This window comes from Delphinus delphis, chromosome 9 (assembly GCF_949987515.2).
Source record: "Delphinus delphis chromosome 9, mDelDel1.2, whole genome shotgun sequence".
NCBI lineage: Eukaryota > Metazoa > Chordata > Mammalia > Artiodactyla > Delphinidae > Delphinus > Delphinus delphis.
In genome coordinates this window covers 67,828,442-67,848,491 of record NC_082691.1, presented here as the reverse complement: position 1 = coordinate 67,848,491, position 20,050 = coordinate 67,828,442, and the positions used below count along the sequence as shown (strand labels likewise).

The 20,050-nt window shown below is 39.7% G+C and overlaps 1 protein-coding gene across 17 annotated transcripts in view; it reads right to left on the bottom strand.

Moving 5' to 3' along the window:
• DNAJB9 (DnaJ heat shock protein family (Hsp40) member B9) overlaps positions 1 to 20,050 on the bottom strand; it is a 707,453-nt gene that overhangs the window by 275,251 nt on the left and 412,152 nt on the right. For 14 of the 17 annotated variants that reach the window (XR_011246618.1, XR_011246616.1, XR_011246608.1 and 11 more), the window contains 3 exons: positions 14,254 to 14,417; positions 10,069 to 10,162; positions 8,801 to 8,967 (listed from right to left, as the gene is read on the bottom strand). The gene's annotated coding sequence lies outside the window, so the exon portion shown is untranslated. The remainder of the gene's footprint in view (positions 1 to 8,800; positions 8,968 to 10,068; positions 10,163 to 14,253; positions 14,418 to 20,050) is intronic. The other 3 variants (XR_011246609.1, XR_011246613.1, XR_011246612.1) reach the window with 2 other exon arrangements.

Here is a 20,050-nt window from a genome sequence, read left to right as displayed (position 1 = left end):
AAACATGGCAGGATGGCCAAATATTATATGATGAAACTCAAAGGAATTCAATTTAAACTCTTCTCCCCCCCAAAAACATCATCTTTGATTACCCTTCAGAAAAAAGAATCTAGTGCTTCATCATGTGTGAAGCTGAATATCCAAAAGTAGGCTTCTTGAAAAAGCCACATGTGTTTATCACATGGGAGAATTAGATTATTAAACTAAGATGCGAATGCTGGAGAGTGCAACAATATTTGTCAACAAACATTTTCTCAGTAGCTAAAATGTAGTGCTGTAATAGAGAGGATACAGAAAAATCCAATACAGTAGTCCCTGCAAATCAACGGATCAAGAACGTGCAATGCTATATTTTTTTACGTTTTCCTCTGTGTCTGTCTTGCCCTTCTAACCAAGCGGTTTTTTTCTGGTGAAGAGAATCTTCCATGGTACATAAGAAATGTTATTTTAACCAAGCAAGACCTTGTGTGGTCTTTCAGGAGCAGATGTTTCCGCCCCCCCAACCCCACCCCTGCCCATGTCCTCTGCCTGCCTTTTGTCTGTAGAAAAACTTTAGTCCAAGAATAAATTTAATCAGAGAAGTGAGGAAATGGAGAAAAAAGGGAAATCAGTCAAGCAAGACAAAAAAATAATAGTTTAACCATTAAACAATGTTAAGGACCTTTAGTTCCTCCTTAAGGGCTGTAGACAATATTCTGAGCCTTGTCCCTTGAGCTGTTTTGCAGATACTGAAACCCCCACCAGGTACAAGTTAACTGTATGATGCCCACAAGCACGTAAACCTCAGACTGATTGGAACCAGAAGGTTGATGATGTTGACTCCCAATTACCTTACCACCAAACAATCAGGAGAATGTCTGGTTGGCATTCTCCTGAGCTGGTCACGCACCCCACAACCCTCCTCCCTCACCCTGTCTTTAAAAACCTTTCCCTGAAAGCCTTCAGGGAGTTCGGGTCTTTTAAGTACAACCTGCCCCAGAATCCTTGCTTGGCTCACTGCAATAAATGCTGCACTTTCCTTCACCACAGCCCAGTGTCAGATCAGTTTTACTGCAGGCAGGCAAGCAGACCCAAGTTTGGCTGGGTAACATTATGATTATTGAATTTGCTTTTTTTTTTTTTTTTTTTTTTTTGCGGTACGTGGGCCTCTCACTGTTGTGGCCTCTCCCGTTGTGGAGCACAGGCTCCGGACGCGCAGGCTCAGCGGCCATGGCTCATGGGCCCAGCCGCTCCGCGGCATGTGGGATCTTCCCGGACCGGGGCACGAACCCGTGTCCCCTGCATCGGCAGGCGGACTCTCAACCACTGCGCCACCAGGGAAGCCCTGAATTTGCTTTTAATGTCTGAATATAGCATCTTTCAGAAAAGTACTTGCATTTGGAAAGGGAGAATTTAGTCCAAGCAATAAATGACTAATGATAGATTTTGTTTGATTACTTGCAGTCTACAAGGGGAAGAGGAAAATACTCATTGAACATAACTGTGAGCATTGAAACCAAATCCTGGAGGTTTACACCTGCTTGGCCTACAGGTGGCAGAGGCCAACTCAAGGTTACTCCACCTGGTTCAGTTTTATCTCATGCTACCTTCTCTGTTATCATATTGCCCTCGAATCCTTCAGGCACATCCGACCTATCTCCCTGCATCTAGTCTTGCCCTTCTTCAATCCATCTTTAAAGAAAAAAATTCAGAATATGTCACACCCTTGATTAAGCTAAGCACCACCTCCACAATAGTAACAAAGCATGGCCTCTCTCTGCACTTAAAATTCAAGTCCTGATGGCCTATGAGCACTTCCATGATCTGGCTCCTGCCTATCTTCCTGGCATCACTAAAGCTTTACTAACCCTTTTGTTCAACTCTATCAGCCTTCCTTCTGTCCTTGATCATACCCAGCTTATTCAACCTTTGGGCCATTTCACTTGCTGTTTGGGGTACCTGGAAAACTTGGCTCAAATGTCATTTCTTCAGAGAAAAGTTTGTTTCTCAGTCTAGAGTCTTTGTATCCCCCAGTGTCAGTCACTCTTTCACATCACCCTGCTTTCCTGTCTCCATAGTAGAGAGCAATGTTTAAAATTCACTTAGTGTTTATTTTTGGCTTCTCCTCTTTAGAACAGAATCTCCCTGGTCTATTCTCTCCCTAGAGCCCAGAACAGCTCCTGGTGCAGCGCAGGTGCTCAGTGTATATTGCTAAGTAAAGTCCTAGGAGCAGAAGCAACACCGTTTCTCAGTTCTCAGCCACCGAAGTCCCAAGACAAGAACAAGGGGCTGAATTTAAAACAAGGACAGGAGGAGAAAGTTAATTTCTCCTGGAAAGCTATAGAGGCTGCTGACACTCTTCCAAGATTCAGAAGCTACCGTTATTATTTGTCCCCTACACGTTGAAACAGAAAATGTCAGTGAAAATCCAAGATAGTGGGATAATTATGTAAATAAATAAAATAAAACATGGTGAATGTATCAATCCTAAGATACTTTCAATTATCGCTCATTGATGTAAAAGGAAGAATCCCTGGAAATAACAAGTGATTCCTTTTAACATTAAAAAAAACCTGTGATATAAATGAATATGTACATGTTACTCCAATTAAATACAAACTACTTATAATATGCATTAATGGATCATAAAATTTCACCTCCAACTAGGAATAACCCACCTTCAAATATGCACACTTGAAGGAAGCTTAACAAGTGTGTCAGTAACCTTTAGTATTAAAGTGTCATTCGTGCTGTATTTTCTTGCCTTTAATAAATTTATTTCCCTTGTTTCCCGATAAGCCGACTGAATTTCTGGCTACGTTTCTTCCTCTCTGTCCTGAATAAGCTCCTACTGTTAGGCCCGAACCAGGCCATCCCATCTATTTGCCTGTGACCTAACCCACGTAATCTCACTGGGCTCCTAAAACCCTCTCATCTGAGCTCATCAATGACAGCCTTCTCCTCCTTTAAAGGCACCCTCAGTTTAATCTTCAGGTTAGCTGAGTAATCAATGGTTCAGGTAAAGCTTATTTCGTTTTCATTTTTTTCCTATGTATGAGGATTTTTCAGCTTCTGTGTTAAAGTTGACAAGGAAAGTACTTTCATTTTAGTGCTACATTTTCATCTTTGGCTTAATCTAGAAACAATTTCACTCCTGCAAACAAACCTGGCATATTTATGAACATGAGCAGGTTATATGGTCACCTTTTATAATTCTGTCATGGAGTCAAATTGTATTTTCAAGAAAACAGAAATCTTCCATAGAGCATATGTACACAACTCTAAGCATCCTGAAAATGTGTAGCGTAAGTGAAGCTATTTCTGTTGCATATTTTATCCTTTCTGCAAAAGGAGTTTATGTTTTGTTTTGTTTTTTTGCGGTACGCGGGCCTCTCACCGCTGCAGCCTCTCCCGCTGCGGAGCACAGGCTCCGGACGCACAGGCTCAGCCGCTCCGCGGCACGCGGGATCCTCCCGGACCGGGGCACGAACCCGCGTCCCCTGCATCGGCAGGCGGACTCCCAACCACTGCGCCACCCGGGAAGCCCAGGAGTTTATGTTTTTAGTGGCTGGGGAGATTCTAAATTTAATTAATGCAAGAGCATCATTTGAGTTGGCCATAAAAAGGTCCACTCCAGTGACCTTTCCATCTTCTGTCACAAGTGGGAGTGATGGATTGACAAAGTGGTCCTGCACTAAATATTGCCCAAAACAATACCGGATCCTTTTGTGCATATTTACAATACAGTGAATTGAGTTGTTTAAGAAACAACCCTAGAAAGTAAAGGCTTTGAACTTTCCATCTGAAACTATTTTTTTAAAGGGGAAAGTTGAGTCATTGATATGTTGATATGATTTTAACACAGTAATATTCTACAATCAATTCACAGAGATTATATTCTCAATACCAAAAAAAAAAAAAAAAAGACAGAAACAGTCACACATCAGTCAGTTTGGAACGAACAGTCACACTGTTCGTTCCAAAGAGTGTTTTACCCAAATACTAATCAAAATGCTAGGAACAATTACTATATTTTATGTGAAGCATTGCCTCGAAGGAGCATTTTAAAACATAACGGACTCTAGTATTCACATCATCCCCTCAAGAATGTAAATAATGCCAACATTATTATTGTTTTGATTGTTAACAATCACTACTATTGGTATTACTCTAACAACTGTAATAATGCTGGTTTCTTTTCACCCTTCAGAAAACACTATTAAAAATGAGCCACACAAGAGAAAGTGGAATACATCAAAACCCTTCAGAGCACTTCATGAGGATGCCATGTCGGAGAGGGTGAGAGAAGGAGTAGGAAAGAAAGAGGCAAAGACAGAGAGGTGTGAAAAGAGAGAAAAAAATATTATTAAATACTATTAAAAATTTGGATACAGGTAGAGAAAGAGACAAATCATATGTGTGTCAAGAAAAAGGAGAAATACCATTTTCAGCTTATGGGAAAAAGGCACAAGAAAGATATAATCCTAGCACTTTTTCCTTCTACAACAATTTTCTCCTCTAGGATAAAGCCTGGAAGCCTAGAGTTTGTCATGTCCAATAACAGAGAGACCTTGGCTAAGCCAAAGATCACATGCTACTAGTTTCATGCAACTCTTAAGTTCCTAAAAATGATATCAACAATACCTTCCAAAACACAGCAATTCTCAGCCTAATCAGGCATCACTCTTCCTATGTATCAAGCCTGAAATCCTACCATTATGTTTTATTAAGCTACCATGATTTTTAAAAAGAGCATGAGGTTTCAAATAAGAGTGGAAATGACTGTGCATAATGTGATAGACAAGAACCAGGAGAAAAAAGAGTAACGCCTGGGGAGAGGAGAGACAGAAGGCAGGCACCTTTCGATATGGTGAAAGGTTACTCTGAGAACCAGAGACCACTGAGAGTGAGCATTCGCTGTGAGAAAGAACAGAACCTCTAAGAAGGAGACCACAGGTAAGTTCTATCTTCCATTTTTACCAACAGAGTAGTTCTGAAGCACAAGAAGAAAGTGTATGGGAGAATAAAGCCGAGTTCATGAAAGTTATCCTCTTACTTTCCGTAATATTCACACATGAGCCTCTCCTCCAGAAGTTTCTTATATGGTCCCATTTCCTCAAACTTGCAAATAATAGCAATGTAAAATGTCAAAACGTTGATTTTTACATATAATAACTTAGCAAAAATGTAATAAGCACCTGAATATCTACTCTAGGCTTGATACTGAAGATAGAAAGGTGACCACAAGTGTGGTCTCTCTCCTTACAGAATTTTAAACCTAGTGAGGAGACTAAGAAAAAAGGTGAGAGTGAAACAGCCTCTCACATGAGAGGTGAGTGCAGGGTCCCATGGGAACACAGAAGAGCGTCATCAACTCACACCAGGGAACCAGTGAAGACTTCCTGGAGAAGAGTATGCATAAGCTGACTGTTAAAGAATCAGTAAAAGTTATCCTTGTAGAGAAAGAGGGACAGGGACCCTAGATTGCAGGAGTGTGATGCACTCAGAAAGTATAAGTGATTATGGTTTAGATGGAGGAGTGCCAGCAGTTAAGGCAAGAGCAATTACCTATGGGGCGGAATAAAGAAAGAATTTTCAGGCTAACCAGCAAATCTGTTCTTTATCCTGGGTATACTGAAAATCACTGTAGATTTTTTAAAATTAATTTTGAGGTATAATTTATGTACAAGAAAGTACACTCATCTGAAGCATATAATTCAATGAGTTTGGACAGACATTTAAAGATGTATAAATACAACCATAATTAAGGTCAGAACATTTCTACTACCCACCCAAATTTCCTCAAGTCCCTTTGTAACTTATCCCTCCCTCCCAACCCAGCCCCAGGCAACCATTAAGCTACTCGTCTCTACAGATGAGTCGGATTTGCAGGTGTGGAATAAGAGGTTGTTCCCAGTTTGAGGCTCACATGAATAAAGCTGTTATAAAAATACCTAGGAGTGGAATATCTGGCTCATATGGTAGGCATATATTTAACATTTTAAGAAACTTCAAGTTTTCCAAAGTGGCCATATGATTTTATATTTGCACCAAACATGTATGAGAATTCCAGTTGCTCTACATCATCTCCAACGATTGGTATTACCAATTTTCTAACAGGCTTATAGTAGCATCTCATTGTAGTTTTAATCAGCATTTCTCTGATGACTAATGATGTTGAACATCTCTTCATGTGTTTTTCTGTCCATTTATATATCTTCTTTGGTGAAGTATTTGTTCAAATATTTTAGCCAATTTTTTGTTGTTGGGGGAAGGAGTTGTTGGTCATATTATTGAGTTATAGGAGTTCTGCATATATTCTGGACCTAAGTCCTCCGTTAAATATACTATTGTGAATATTTTCTCCCATTCTACATTTTGAATTTCATTTTCTTAATGGTGTCTTTCAAAGAATGAACATTTTTAGTTTTGATAACATCCAATTTATCTTATTTTTTTTCTCTATGGTTCATGTTTTTGTGCCCTATTCAAGAAAGCTTAGACATAAAAGAATTAACACAACCCTGGGAGAAAATCCTAAATGTATATTTTTGTCTATTCCATGTGCATGTAAACTGTTTATCCTCTTCTTAACTGGTTGGGATAGAAAAGAATGCATACCATAATCCCTTAGCCATATTAATTTGCTCTAAAAATAGATAACATGTCTAATAACATAGTAGGTGTGATCAGGGCTACCACTTGATTAAGCGGGTAGTTAAGTCTATGTTCATTCTCCAAGATCCTTCTGGTTTCTGCAGGAGGCAGACTGATGAATTAAACGAAAACACAATAGGTAATACCACCCCTACATTTTTGAGATCCTTAAAGATGGCACCAGTTTCTGCCATCCCCTCTTCCATACACATATAGCAGGATGAGATATTGTGTTTTATTTCTCCCTTAGCACATGTAGGTAGGGCGGCCTTCCCCACTATGACTGTTATTTCCCTATAGGTCAAGGACTGAAAGTAGGAGTTATTCTGTCAATTATGCCAGCCCCATTTATACATTCATAGAATAAAGAAATGACCATTGGCCAAGTATATGGACCCAGCCAACTGTAAGCCAAATTTGGCCCAAGACTCCATTTATTACCTGGTCTCCATAGCTTCCTACTCTAACATGGCTCAATGATGTCTTTCCCAGTCTTCTGTTATTAATGTCAACTTAAGACTTCTAATAATCCTCAAAATGTCTGGGTATTCCTCTTTCCCCAGGGGACATTTACCCAAGTAAATGGATATAGGTTCTTTCGGGGAAGGACTGAAGGCATCATTAAAACATTGACATATTTTTGCCATGGTTATATAGAATCCTTCCTCCTGTGGACACTGTCACCTCATTAGTCAGTGGTCTCTGGGTCTAAAACATGTCTCAGGCACCTGGGAAAAAGTTCATGGCTTTTTGTTGGGGAAATCATCCTCAGCTCATCTATCCTTGCTACGTTTTGAATTATGTACCAGTATTGTACGAGAGTATTTAGTTGCCTACCTATTTTGTCCCTAGGGATGCCATGTTCATTCAAGAACTTTGGGAAGTTTGAGCCAATATTTCTTTAAGTATTTTTTTTCCTGATCTGTTCTCTTCTTTCTTTCCACATTCTGATTGACTATATTTTAAATTTGTTGAAAATTTTCCACAAGTCTCTAAGATTTTTCTATTTTTGATATAGTTTCTGTCTCATTTTTAGATTTTTCCCCAAATCCAATGATTCTCTCTGTCAAATTTATTATGCTACTAACTAGTGCAATATTTTTAAATTTCAGATATTATACTTTTCAGTTGTAGAATTTTTGTTTTGATCTTTTTATATTTTCCATTCATCTTCTGAGACAATCTTTCCCTTCATTACTTACTTGAACATACTTATAAAAGCTACTTTAAAGTTCTTTTCCGAAAAATAAAAATATGGATCATCCAAGCGTTCACTTCAGCTGATTGTTTTTCCCCCTGAAAATGGTCACATTTTCCTGTCTCTTCATATTTCAAGTAAAAATAGATTTTATCCTGAACATCACAAAATTTATGTTGTGGAGTCTCTAGATTTTGTTACATTGTTCTGAAGAATGTTGTTTTTGTTTTAGCAGAAAATATAGGCAATTAACTTGGTTAGAAACAAACTTTAACAACTGTTTCAACTGCAGTGGATGGCAATTCAAATCTCAATTAAGTTCTTTCATTTTTAGCATCACTGAATCTATCCTTACAGGTGTGATCTAAGCCAGCTAGACATTGGGCAGAGTTTACACATTACTATGGGTACCCAGGCTTTTTGACAAAGAAATGAAATGCTCTGAATTTCTCTCTCTCCTTTGGCCTTATCTTGACATTCTTCCAGCTTGCAGCAACCTGTTAATGTTACATGCACTTACTTTATCACTAATTAAGGAAGAGAGAGTTAATCAGATGCTTCTATCATTCTCCATCTAGAAGTCCAGGTATAGGCTTCATATATATTTTAGTTCTAAAGAGCTTCCCTAAATCACTTGGGACTCAAATTTTCCCTGCAGGAATATCTATAGGATTACCCATATTCCTTTCCCTAAGATTTAAACTATAGGGGCCAAGAATTTTATTGATTCTGATGGCTCATTGGTCATGCATCTTTGTCATCCTTCCTTGGAAGAACAAAGTGGATCCTTCAGGATCTAGTTAAAGTGGTACAATTTCTAGGAAAGTCTACCTGACTCTCTTATAATCACCCTCAGGCTTCCATGAATTTCTCTGAACCTTTCTGGAAACGTTTCATATCAACCAATGTACAAAATCATATGTACCATTATCTTTTATAATTTTATAAGTATGAGTTTACACATACCTGGGGTTTCCATTTTCAGGCTCTCTCCTTTCTGGGATGGTCCCCTCACTTTCCTTCAGCTATAGCTGCCATAAGTTCTGTCCTCTGACTCCTCTGGTCATGAAGCTAGTAGGTTTTCTATGGATGTTTCAGCTGCCTTATATCAAGACATGATTTTCATCCCCAGGCTAAAACCACAAAAACAGGGAACTCACCATTTGCCATTCCTTTTTTTCTAATTTTTGCCCCACTCCAAAAAATCTGTACACTGAGTTTAAAATATCTGTGGAATATTCAGTTGGAGATGTCAAGTTTGAAAATAGATGGGCCAAAGCTGGACTGGGTACCTCAAACTATGGAGGAATTTTTCATAACTAAATTCTCCCTTGCCTTTATCCATTATTGAAGAAGAAAGTTTAATAATCAACTTTATAGTCCACCTTAAAATTATGGACAGCCAAGTGAAACTTTATCAGAGATGCATCTGAACATATGTTGGGTGGGCTTTCTAGTGAATACTTTGCTTTCCAATTTAAAAAAACAGACTCAGCTGTTTATTCCTTCCTCCATGTTCCCTTTCTGGATGTGATGCCAGGAGATGTAGCATCCATTGCATGACTAGGAAGCAATAAGCATGAAGACAAAAGCCAATATGCTAACAACACTGGAGCAAAAAGGCAGGTGGAATTTGGATCATTACTGACTAGAAGGTCTTCTGCAAAAGCCATAGATGGACTATCTCTGGATTTATTATTCAGTAAGTGGGAAAAAATATGCACTATTTTTTTCAGCTGTTTGTCAGATTTTGTGTAATAACTGATACTTTCCTAATTGATACTATAAATATATAGAAACTCAAGAAAGATCTAGGCAGGAAGAAGTCAACAGGGTAGACATAGCAGTTGAAGCCACGGTTTGAATGAGATCACCAACTGAGAATATTATACAGTAAAAGGAAAACAGGGCTGAGAACAAGCGTTGGAGAACACTGGCACTTAAGAACAACTGCTAGAGGAAAGAAGCTGCTGGAAAAAGATATATGACTATAAGGAAAAAGAATAAAAAAGAGAAAAGGATGACCTAGAAACCAAAAGAGGAAAAAGTAGGTGTCAGTGTTCAAATGCTACAAAGTAGAGCTAACCAAAGCACAGGAAAGGGTCCATTAAGTTTGGTGATATCAAAGTAGAGCATATTAGTGAAACAGAAAACAGGTTCTAATACACCTGGCTTGCGGATAATCTGTTTCTCAGCTACAAACTGGACTGCACCAATCACCCCAGTAAATGTACCTCTCACGGTAGGCTGTTGGTCACAGAGCCGATCCTGAAACGGGACGTGGATGGATCATTGCTCCAACTGGAAATACAATTCAAAGTGCAGGCTCTATGGAAAGGAGGACAATAGGGTCTTTCTTAATATGAAAGGCAGCATATTTTTTATCCCTTAAAAACAAAAGTAACAGCTTAAGTTTAGAATGATCTACCAAGTGGGCAACAGGGTGGATTTTCTTGACCCTTTCACTTTTAAAAGAACAGCAAGATGCTAAGGTTTAATACCTGCCTGGTTCCCTGCAGCCGAGACACAGGCCTCAAGCATGCTTTGAAGATGACAGGCATTTGAGTCAGTGATGATATAGGTACAGAAAGGGAGAAGAGGAGGGGATAAAATGGAATCAGTGAAATATAGTGAAGAAAGGAACTTATTAAGTGCTCTTTTCTTCTTGTCAGTAATCAATAATATGAAAATATTAGCACAAGGCAAATAAGAAAAGTTATAAAAAGGAACAACAGATGTAAAGAGTGATTAAAAACGAGGCAGACCAACTTTCAATATCAAACTTAGCACTCAGGGGTCTTCAGAGCTGCAGGGAACATTCCTTTTTTCTTTTTATTACTATGGAATTGGTAAGAAGGACTTGAAAATGCATGTGAGAATTTAGAAGTCTTTCTTTCTTTCTTTCTTCCTTTATTTTTGAGAATTCTTTTAACCTAAAGAAGATGTATGGAAAACCCAAAAAGCAATTAGTAAAAGTGAAAAGATGGTTATGAACAATTAAAATCCTTTCTGCTTCATTAACTTTTCATTGTTAAATGTTGTCACTGATGAATGCCAGGCTGAGACACTGAATAGTCTATCAAACAGCATATATATCAAGAAATGAATTGAAGACAAAAGTAAAGCAAGAGAACCCACAGAATAAGCTTATTAACAACATGACATGGGTAAAAGGCTCAGGTTAAAAGTGTATGTCTCGGTTACCAGGGGATGGGGGCGGGGCAGGGATGAATTGGGAGACTGGGATTGACATATACACACTACTATATACAAAATAGATAACTAATAAGACCTGCTATATAGTACAGGGAACTCTACTCAATATTCTGTAATGGCCTATATGGGAAAAGAATCTAAAAAAAAATAAAAAAGAGTGGATACATGTATATATATATAACCAATTCACTTTGCTGTAAACCTGAAACTAACACAACATTGTAAATCAGCTATACTCCAATAAATTTTTTTTAAAAAGTGTACATCTCTATTTTAGCATCCCACTGGGAACTTTGTGCTCACAAAGCTATATATGTGGGGTTACATGCATTCTTTACATTTTCCAAATACATTCCTCACCAATATAAATACAGTACAGATGAACAGGGCAAGATACATAATTTTCAGGGTCTAATACAAAATGAAAATCTGGGGCCCCTCGTTTAAAAAGCAAGAAAAAACAATGCCACTAATAGTACTAAAATATAATTTTTTTCCTTTCTTTTGTAGTCTTTCTCTCAACTTGTCATATTGTTTAATATTTGCTATTTAACATAATTCAAACTTTTTTAAATTAAAATTTTAAATGGAAGAAATTTTATCATTCACTTTATATTATGCAATGTCATTTTAAATGAAAATATGAGAGAATTTAACTCAGTTGCAGTATCACAAAATTATGTAATTCATATGTCTTGGTTAGTACATGTATATTTCATTCTCACCAGAATAGCAGAAACATTCCATAAAATTAATTCAACTGGTTTTATTTTACTTCTTTTTAAAATTAATTTTTAATATTTTTAATTGTGGTAAAATAAGCATAACATAAAATTTACCACCTTAACCATTTTTAAGTGGATAGTTCAGTGGTATTAGGTACCTCTATATTGTACAATCATCACCACCATCTTTATTTCCTTTCTTGATAAGCATACATTCTACTGACACTCTACACTGGCTGACTGATGTGTAAGGAAGAACTAAAAGGAGAAGGAACTGGAAGCCCTATTTTTCCTTTTCATGTCCTTACTTTCAGTGTAAGTGGTTGGCTAATGCAAGGAAGTAACACAAGTAAGAAAGGGCCTGGTAGAGCTCTGTGGCTGTTTTTATTTTTCAGAATGCCATCATGGCCTTCTTTCTGCATTAGAGACAAGTCTTGGTTCAACCGGGAATGTGTGGTCTCTAGGAGCAGTCAGTAAATGCCTCCCACCCCTTACTCAGTCATAGTCTTAACATCTTACCTCCTAGTGGATTTGAGCAATACTTAACCCCCAAATATCTTGGAATTCTGCGTCATATTCAAATAAGGCAGCAAGGAGCAGAGGAGGTGCATATTATGCTTATTTCCAAGCATCTCTTCCTGTGCTCCATTTTCCCTCAGCCTTGACTTATAAACCACAAGTGAAAAGACAAAGCGGTTAAGAATTTCAGCGGGCGACAGCAGGACATTTAGCCAGGCGCCAGGCTTTCCCAGAGCAAGGCCCTGCGCAGTGGCACAGGTCAGATGCCCAGGAAATGGTCACGGCCGACCAGAGAGACTGAACAGGATGCAGAGTCGCCACGTTCACAGAGCACTTTACAGTTTACAAAGCACATCTCATTTACCTCACCTGTCACATCAGTTCCGTCTGCAGGTGAGCAGCTGATATCTGCTGTTCAATTAATTAAACAAGGAAACCATTAGACTGAGGCAGCTTTAATGCCGGCAGCAAACATAAACCAAAATCTAAGCCTGTAAACGCGCCAAAGTTATGAAATTGAAGCGCTAAGAAACAATCAATCACAAAGAGCAAACTAGGCTTTAAGCTATAGCCAGGCAAACTCCTCCACTTTCTCTGAACTTGCTTAACCCTGGCTCCCGTCCTTCCCCTGGCCACCTAGCCACTTCCTGATTGGCGCTGCCCGTTTCAAATCTATTTTTGCTCAAATAAATTCTTCACATGTTTAATATGTTTCAGGTTATCTTTTAACACCTCTTACAGACTAGAGAGATGCCTGATGAGCCCAAGTTCCGTGGCTAACTGAGGGTGGAATGTGGACTAGAAGTGAGCATCCTGGTCTCTAGTTAGATCCTTTCTCAATGACCTTTCCCCTCTGAGAAGAGCTGTCAGACTGCAAAGGGAGAGGCTACACTTGTCCTGTCCTTTGGGTGCGTTTTCTGTGCAATCCCAGAGACAGAAAAAGCCACGGGTTATGGTACATGGGATATGTTAGTGGCAGAAGGGTTAAAGGAAAGAGATGATCAGAGTCAGGAGAAGCCACTCTGAAGTCTCCCAGGAGGACAGAGGCTTTGAGGGAGGATTCAAAGTGAATACTGAGTAGAGGCAAAACCTGTGTGAAGAAATGTCGTCTCCAAGAAAAGCAAGTGAGAACGAACAGAGAACTCGGAGTAGTATGGGAAGGTCACGATTTGCATGCCTACATGAAGTGTCGGCTGAAGATGCCGTCTTTGGCATAAATTTCTTTAATTTAATTTTACAACCAATCTGCTTAAAGCCATTACCCTCCATCATTTACCTAGTTAAATCAGTGGTCTCCTTCTATACTCCTTTGTTCTAAAAAACAAACATCCCGAATCTAGGAGAAGATGGCGGAAGAGTAAGACGCGGAGACAACCTTCCTCCCCACAGATACATCAGAAATACATCTACACGTGTAACAACTCCTACAGAACACCTACTGAACGCTGGCAGAAGACCTCAGACCTCCCAAAAGGCAAGAAACTCCCCACGGGGCTTGCCTGGTGGCGCAGTGGTTGAGAGTCCGCCTGCCGATGCAGGGGACACGGGTTCGTGCCCCGGTCCGGGAGGATCCCAGGTGCCGCGGAGCGGCTGGGCCCGTGAGCCATGGCCGCTGAGCCTGCGCGTCCGGAGCCTGTTGCTCCGCAGCGGGAGAGGCCGCAGCAGTGAGAGGCCCGCGTACCGCAAAAGGGAAAAAAAAAAAGAAACTCCCCACGTACCTGGGTAGGGCAAAAGAAAAAAGAATGAACAGAGACAAAAGGATAGGGACGCGACCTACACCAGGGAGGGAGCTGTGAAGGAGGAAACGTTTCCACACACTAGGAAGCCCCTTCGCGGGCGGAGACTGTGGGTGGCAGAGGGGGAAAGCTTCAGGGCCGCGGAGGAGAGCACAGCAACAGGGGTGCAGAGGAAAAAGCGGAGAGATTTCCGCACACAGGGTCGGTGCCAACCAGCACTCACCAATCTGAGAGGCTTGTCTGCTCACCCGCCGGGGTGGGCGGGGCTGGGAGCTGAGGCTCGGGCTTCGGTCGGAGCGCAGGGAGAGGACTGACGGCGAGAACGCAGCCTGCAGGGGACTAGTGCGCCACGGCTGGCCGGGAGGGAGTCCGGGAAAAAGTCTGGACCTGCCGAAGAAGCAAAAGACTTTTTCTTCCCTCTTTGTTTCCTGGTGCGCTATGAGAGCGGATGAAGAGCGCTGCTTAAAAGGAGCTCCAGAGCGCCAGCCGCAGCTAACAGCGCAGACCCCAGAGACGGGAATGAGACGCTAAGGCTGCTGCTACCACCACCAAGAAGCCTGGGTGCGAGCACAGGGCACTCACCACACCTCCCTTCCGGGGAACCTGTGCACCCCGCCACTGCCAGGGTCCCAGGATCCAGGGACAACTTCCCCGGGAGAACGCACGGCGCGTCCCAGGCTGGTGCAACGTTATGCCAGCCTCTGACGCCGCAGGCTCGCCCCGCACTCTGTGCCCCTCCCTCCCTCTGGCCTGAGTGAGGCGGAGCCCCCGAATCAGCGGCTCCTTTAACCCCGTCCTGTCTGAGAGATGAACAGATGCCCTCCGGCGACCTACACGCAGAGGCGGGGCCAAATCCAAACCTGAACCCCAGGAGCTGTGTGAACAAAGAAGAGAAAGGGAAATATCTCCCAGCAGCCTCAGGAGCACCGGATTAAATCTCCACAATCAACATGATGTACCCTGCATCTGTGGAATACCTGAATAGAAAACGAATCATCCCAAATTGAGGAGGTGGACTTTGAGAGAAAGATTCATTATTTTTCCCCCTTTTCCTCTTTCTGTGAGTGTATATGTGTATGATTCTGTGTGAGATTTTGCCTGTATAGCTTTGCTTTCACCATTTCTCCTAGGGTTCTTTCCGTCCGTTTTTGTTTTTACTTAAAAAATTTTTTTTTGTTCTTAATAATTATTTTTTATTTTAATAATTTTATTTTACCTTACTTTATTTTCTTTTATTCTCTTTCTGTCTTTCTTTATACTTTTTCTCCCCTATATTCTGAGCCGTGTGGATGAAAGGCTCTTGGTACTGCAGCCAGGAGTCAGTGCTGTGCCTCTGAGGAGGGAGAGCCAACTTTAGGACACTGGTCCACAAGAGACTTCCCAGCTCCACATAATATCAAATGGTGAAAATCTCCCAGAGATCTCCATCTCAACACCAACACCCAGCTTCACTCAACGACCAGCAAGCTACAGTGCTGGACACCCTATGCCAAACAACTAGCAAGACAGGAACACAACCCCACCCATTAGCAGAGAGGCTGCCTAAAATCATAATAAGTCCACAGACACCCGAAAATACAACACCAGACGTGGACCTGCCCACCAGAAAGACAAGATCCAGCCTCATCCACCAGAACACAGGCACTAGTACCCTCCACCAGGTAGCCTACACAACCCACTGAACCAACTTTAACCACTGGGGACAGACACCAAAAACAAAGGGAACTACGAATCTGAAGCCTGCAAAAAGGAGACCCCAAACACAGTAAGATAAACAAAATGAGAAGACAGAAAAACACACAGCAGATGAAGGAGCAAGATAAAAACCCACCAGACCTAACAAATGAAGAGAAAATAGGCACTCTACCTGAAAAGGAATTCAGAATAATGATAGTAAAGATGATCAAAATCTTGGAAATAGAATAGAGAAAATGCAAGAAACAATTAACAAGGACCTAGAAGAACTAAAGGTGAAACAAGCAATGATGAACAACACAATAAATGGAATTAAAAATACTCTAGAAGGGATCAATAGCAAAATAACTGAGGAAGAAGAATGGATAAGTGACCTGGAAGATAAAATAGTGGAAATAACTACTGCAGAGCAGAATAAAGAAAAAAGAATGAAAAGAACTGAGGACAGTCTCACAGACCTCTGGGGCAACATTAAATGCACCAACATTCGAATTATAGGGGTTCCAGAAGAAGAAGAGAAAAAGAAAGGGACTGAGAAAATCTTTGAAGAGATTATAGTTGAAAACTTCCCTAATATGGGAAAGGAAATAGTTAATCAAGTCCAGGAAGCACAGAGAGTCCCATACAGGATAAATCCAAGGAGAAATATGCCAAGACACATATTAATCACACTGTCAAAAATTAAATACAAAGAAAACATATTGAAAGCAGCAAGGGAAAAACAACAAATAACACACTAGGGTATCCCCATAAGGTTAACAGCTGATCTTTCAGCAGAAACTCTACAAGCCAGAAGGCACTGGCAGGACATATTTAAAGTGATGAAGGAGAAAAACCTGCAACCAAGATTACTCTACCCAGCAAGGATCTCATTCAGATTTGATGGAGAAATTAAAACCTTTACAGAGAAGCAAAAGCTGAGAGAGTTCAGCACCACCAAACCAGCTTTACAACAAATGCTAAAGGATCTTCTCTAGGCAAGAAACACATGAGAAGGAAAATACCTAAATGGGAATAGGAACATACATATCGATAATTATCTTAAATGTAAGTGGATTAAATGCTCCCACCAAAAGACACAGACTGGCTGAATGGATACAAAAACAAGATCCATATATATGCTGTCTACAAGAGACCCACTTCAGACCTAGAGACACATACAGACTGAAAGTGAGGGGATGGAAAAAGGTATTCCATGCAAATGGAAACCAAAAGAAAGCTGGAGTAGCAATTCACATATCAGACAAAATAGATGTTAAAATAAAGACTATTAGAAGAAACAAAGAAGGACACTACATAATGATCAAGGGATCAATCCAAGAAGAAGATATAACAATTGTAAATATTTATGCACCTAACATAGGAGCACCTCAATACATAAGGCAAATACTAACAGCCATAAAAAGGGGAAATCGACAGTAACACATTCATAGTAGGGGACTTTAAGACCCCACTTTCACCAATGGACAGACCATCCAAAATGAAAATAAATAAATACAAGCTTTAAATAATACATTAAACAAGATGGACTTAATTGATATTTATAGGACATTCCATCCAAAAACAACAGAATACACATTTTTCCCAAGTGCTCATGGAACATTCTCAAGGATAGATCATATCTTGGGACACAAATCAAGCCTTGGTAAATTTAGAGAATTTAAATTGTATCAAGTATCTTTTCCGACCACACTATGAGACTAGATATAAATTACAAGAAAAGATCTGTAAAAAATACAAACACATGGAGGCTAAACAATACCCTACTAAATAACGAAGTGATCACTAAAGAAATCAAAGAGGAAATCAAAAAATACCTAGAAACAAATGACAATGGAGACACGATGACCCAAAACCTATGGGATGCAGCAAAAGCAGTTCTAAATGGGAAGTTTATAGCAATACAATCCTACCTTAAGAAACAGGAAACACCTCAAATAAACAACCTAACCTTGCACCTAAAGCAATTAGAGAAAGAAGAACAGAAAACCCCAAAGTTAGCAGAAGGAAAGAAATCATGAAGATGAGATCAGAAATAAATGAAGAAGAAATGAAGGAAACGATAGCAAAGATCAATAAAACTAAAAGCTGGTTCTTTGAGAAGATAAACACAATTGATAAACCATTAGCCAGACTCATCAAGAAAAAAAGGGAGAAGACTCAAATCAATAGATTTAGAAACGAAAAAAGAGAAGTAACAACTGAACTGCAGAAATACAAAAGACCATGAGAAATTACTACAAGCAACTCTGTGCCAATAAAATGGACAATCTGGAAGAAATGGACAAATTCTGAGAAATGCACAACCTGCCAAGACTGAATCAGGAAGAAATAGAAAATATGAACAGACCAATCTCAAGCACTGACATTGAAACTGTGATTAAAAATCTTCCAACAAACAAAAGCCCAGGACCAGGTGGCTTCACAGGCGAATTCTATCATTTAGAGAAGAGCTAACACCTATCCCTCTCAAACTCTTCCAAAATATAGCAGAAGGAGGAACCCTCCCAAACTCATTCTACGAGGCCACCATCACCCTGATACCAAAACCAGACAAGAATGTCACAAAGAAAGAAAACTAAAGGTCAGTATCACTGTTGAACATAGATGCAAAAATCCTCAACAAAATACTAGCAAACAGAATCCAACAGCATGTTAAAAGGATCATACATCATGATCAAGTGGGGTTTATCCCACGAATGCAAGGATTCCTCAATACGTGCAAATCAATCAATGTGATACACCATATTAACAAATTGAAGGAGAAAAACCATATGGTCATCTCAGTAGATGCAGAGAAAGCTTTCAACAAAATTCAACACCGATTTATGATAAAAACCCTGCAGAAAGTAGGCATAGAGGGAACTTTCCTCAACATAATAAAGGCCATATATGACAAACGCACAGCCAACATCGTCCTCAATGGAGAAAAACTGAAAGCATTTTCACTAAGATCAGGAGCAAGACAAGGTTGCCCACTCTCACCACTCTTATTCAACATAGTTTTGGAACTTTTAGCCACAGCAATCAGAGAAGAAAAGTAAATAAAAGGAATCCAAATCGGAAAAGAAGTAAAGCTGTCACTGTTTGCAGATGACATGATACTATACAAAGAGAATCCTAAAGATGCTACCATAAAACTACTAGAGCTAATCAATGAATTTGGTAAAATAGCAGGACACAAAATTAATGCACAGAAATCCCTGGCATACCTATACACTAATGATGAAAAATCTGAAAGTGAAATCAAGAAAACACTCCCATTTACCATTGCAACAAAAAGAATAAAATATCTAGGAATAAACCTACCTAAGGAGACAAAAGACCTGTATGCAGAAAATTATAAGACACTGATGAAAGAAATTAAAGATGATACAAATAGATGGAGAGATATACCATGTTCTTGGATGGGAAGAATCAACAATGTGAAAATGACTCTACTACCCAAAGCAATCTACAGATTCAATGCAATCCCTAACAAACTACCACTGGCATTTTTCACAGAACTAGAACAAAAAAATTCACAATTTGTATGGAAACACAAAAGACCCCGAAAAGCCAAAGCAATCTTGAGAACGAAAAACGGAGCTGGAGGAATCAGGCTCCCTGACTTCAGACTATACTACAAAGCTACAGTAATTAAGATAGTATGGTACTGGCACAAAGACAGAAAGATAGATCAATGGAACAGGATAAAAAGCCCGGAGATAAACCCACGCACATATGGTCAGCTTATCTTGATAAAGGAGGCAGGAATGTACAGTGGAGAAAGGACAGCCTCTTCAATAAGTGGTGCTGGGAAAACTGGACAGGTACATATAAAACAATGAGATTAGATCAGTCCCTAACACCATACACTAAATAAGCTCAAAATGGATTAAAGACTTAAATGTAAGGCCAGAAACTATCAAACTCTTAGAGGAAATATAGGGAGAACACTCTATGACATACATCACAGCAAGATCCTTTTTGACCCATCTCCTAGAGAAATGGAAATAAAAACAAAAATAAACAAATAGGACCTAATGAAACTTCAAAGTTTTTACACAGCAAAGGAAACCATAAACAAGACCAACAGACAACCCTCAGAATGGGAGAAAATATTTTCAAATGAAGCAACTGATAAAGGACTAATCTCCAAAATTTACAAGCAGGTCATGCAGCTCAATAATAAAAAAACAAACCCAGTCCAAAAATGGGCAGAAGACCTAAATAGACATTTCTCCAAAGAAGATATACAGACTGCCAACAAACACATGAAAGAATGCTCAACATCATTAATCATTAGAGAAATGCAAATCAAAACTACAATGAGATATCATCTC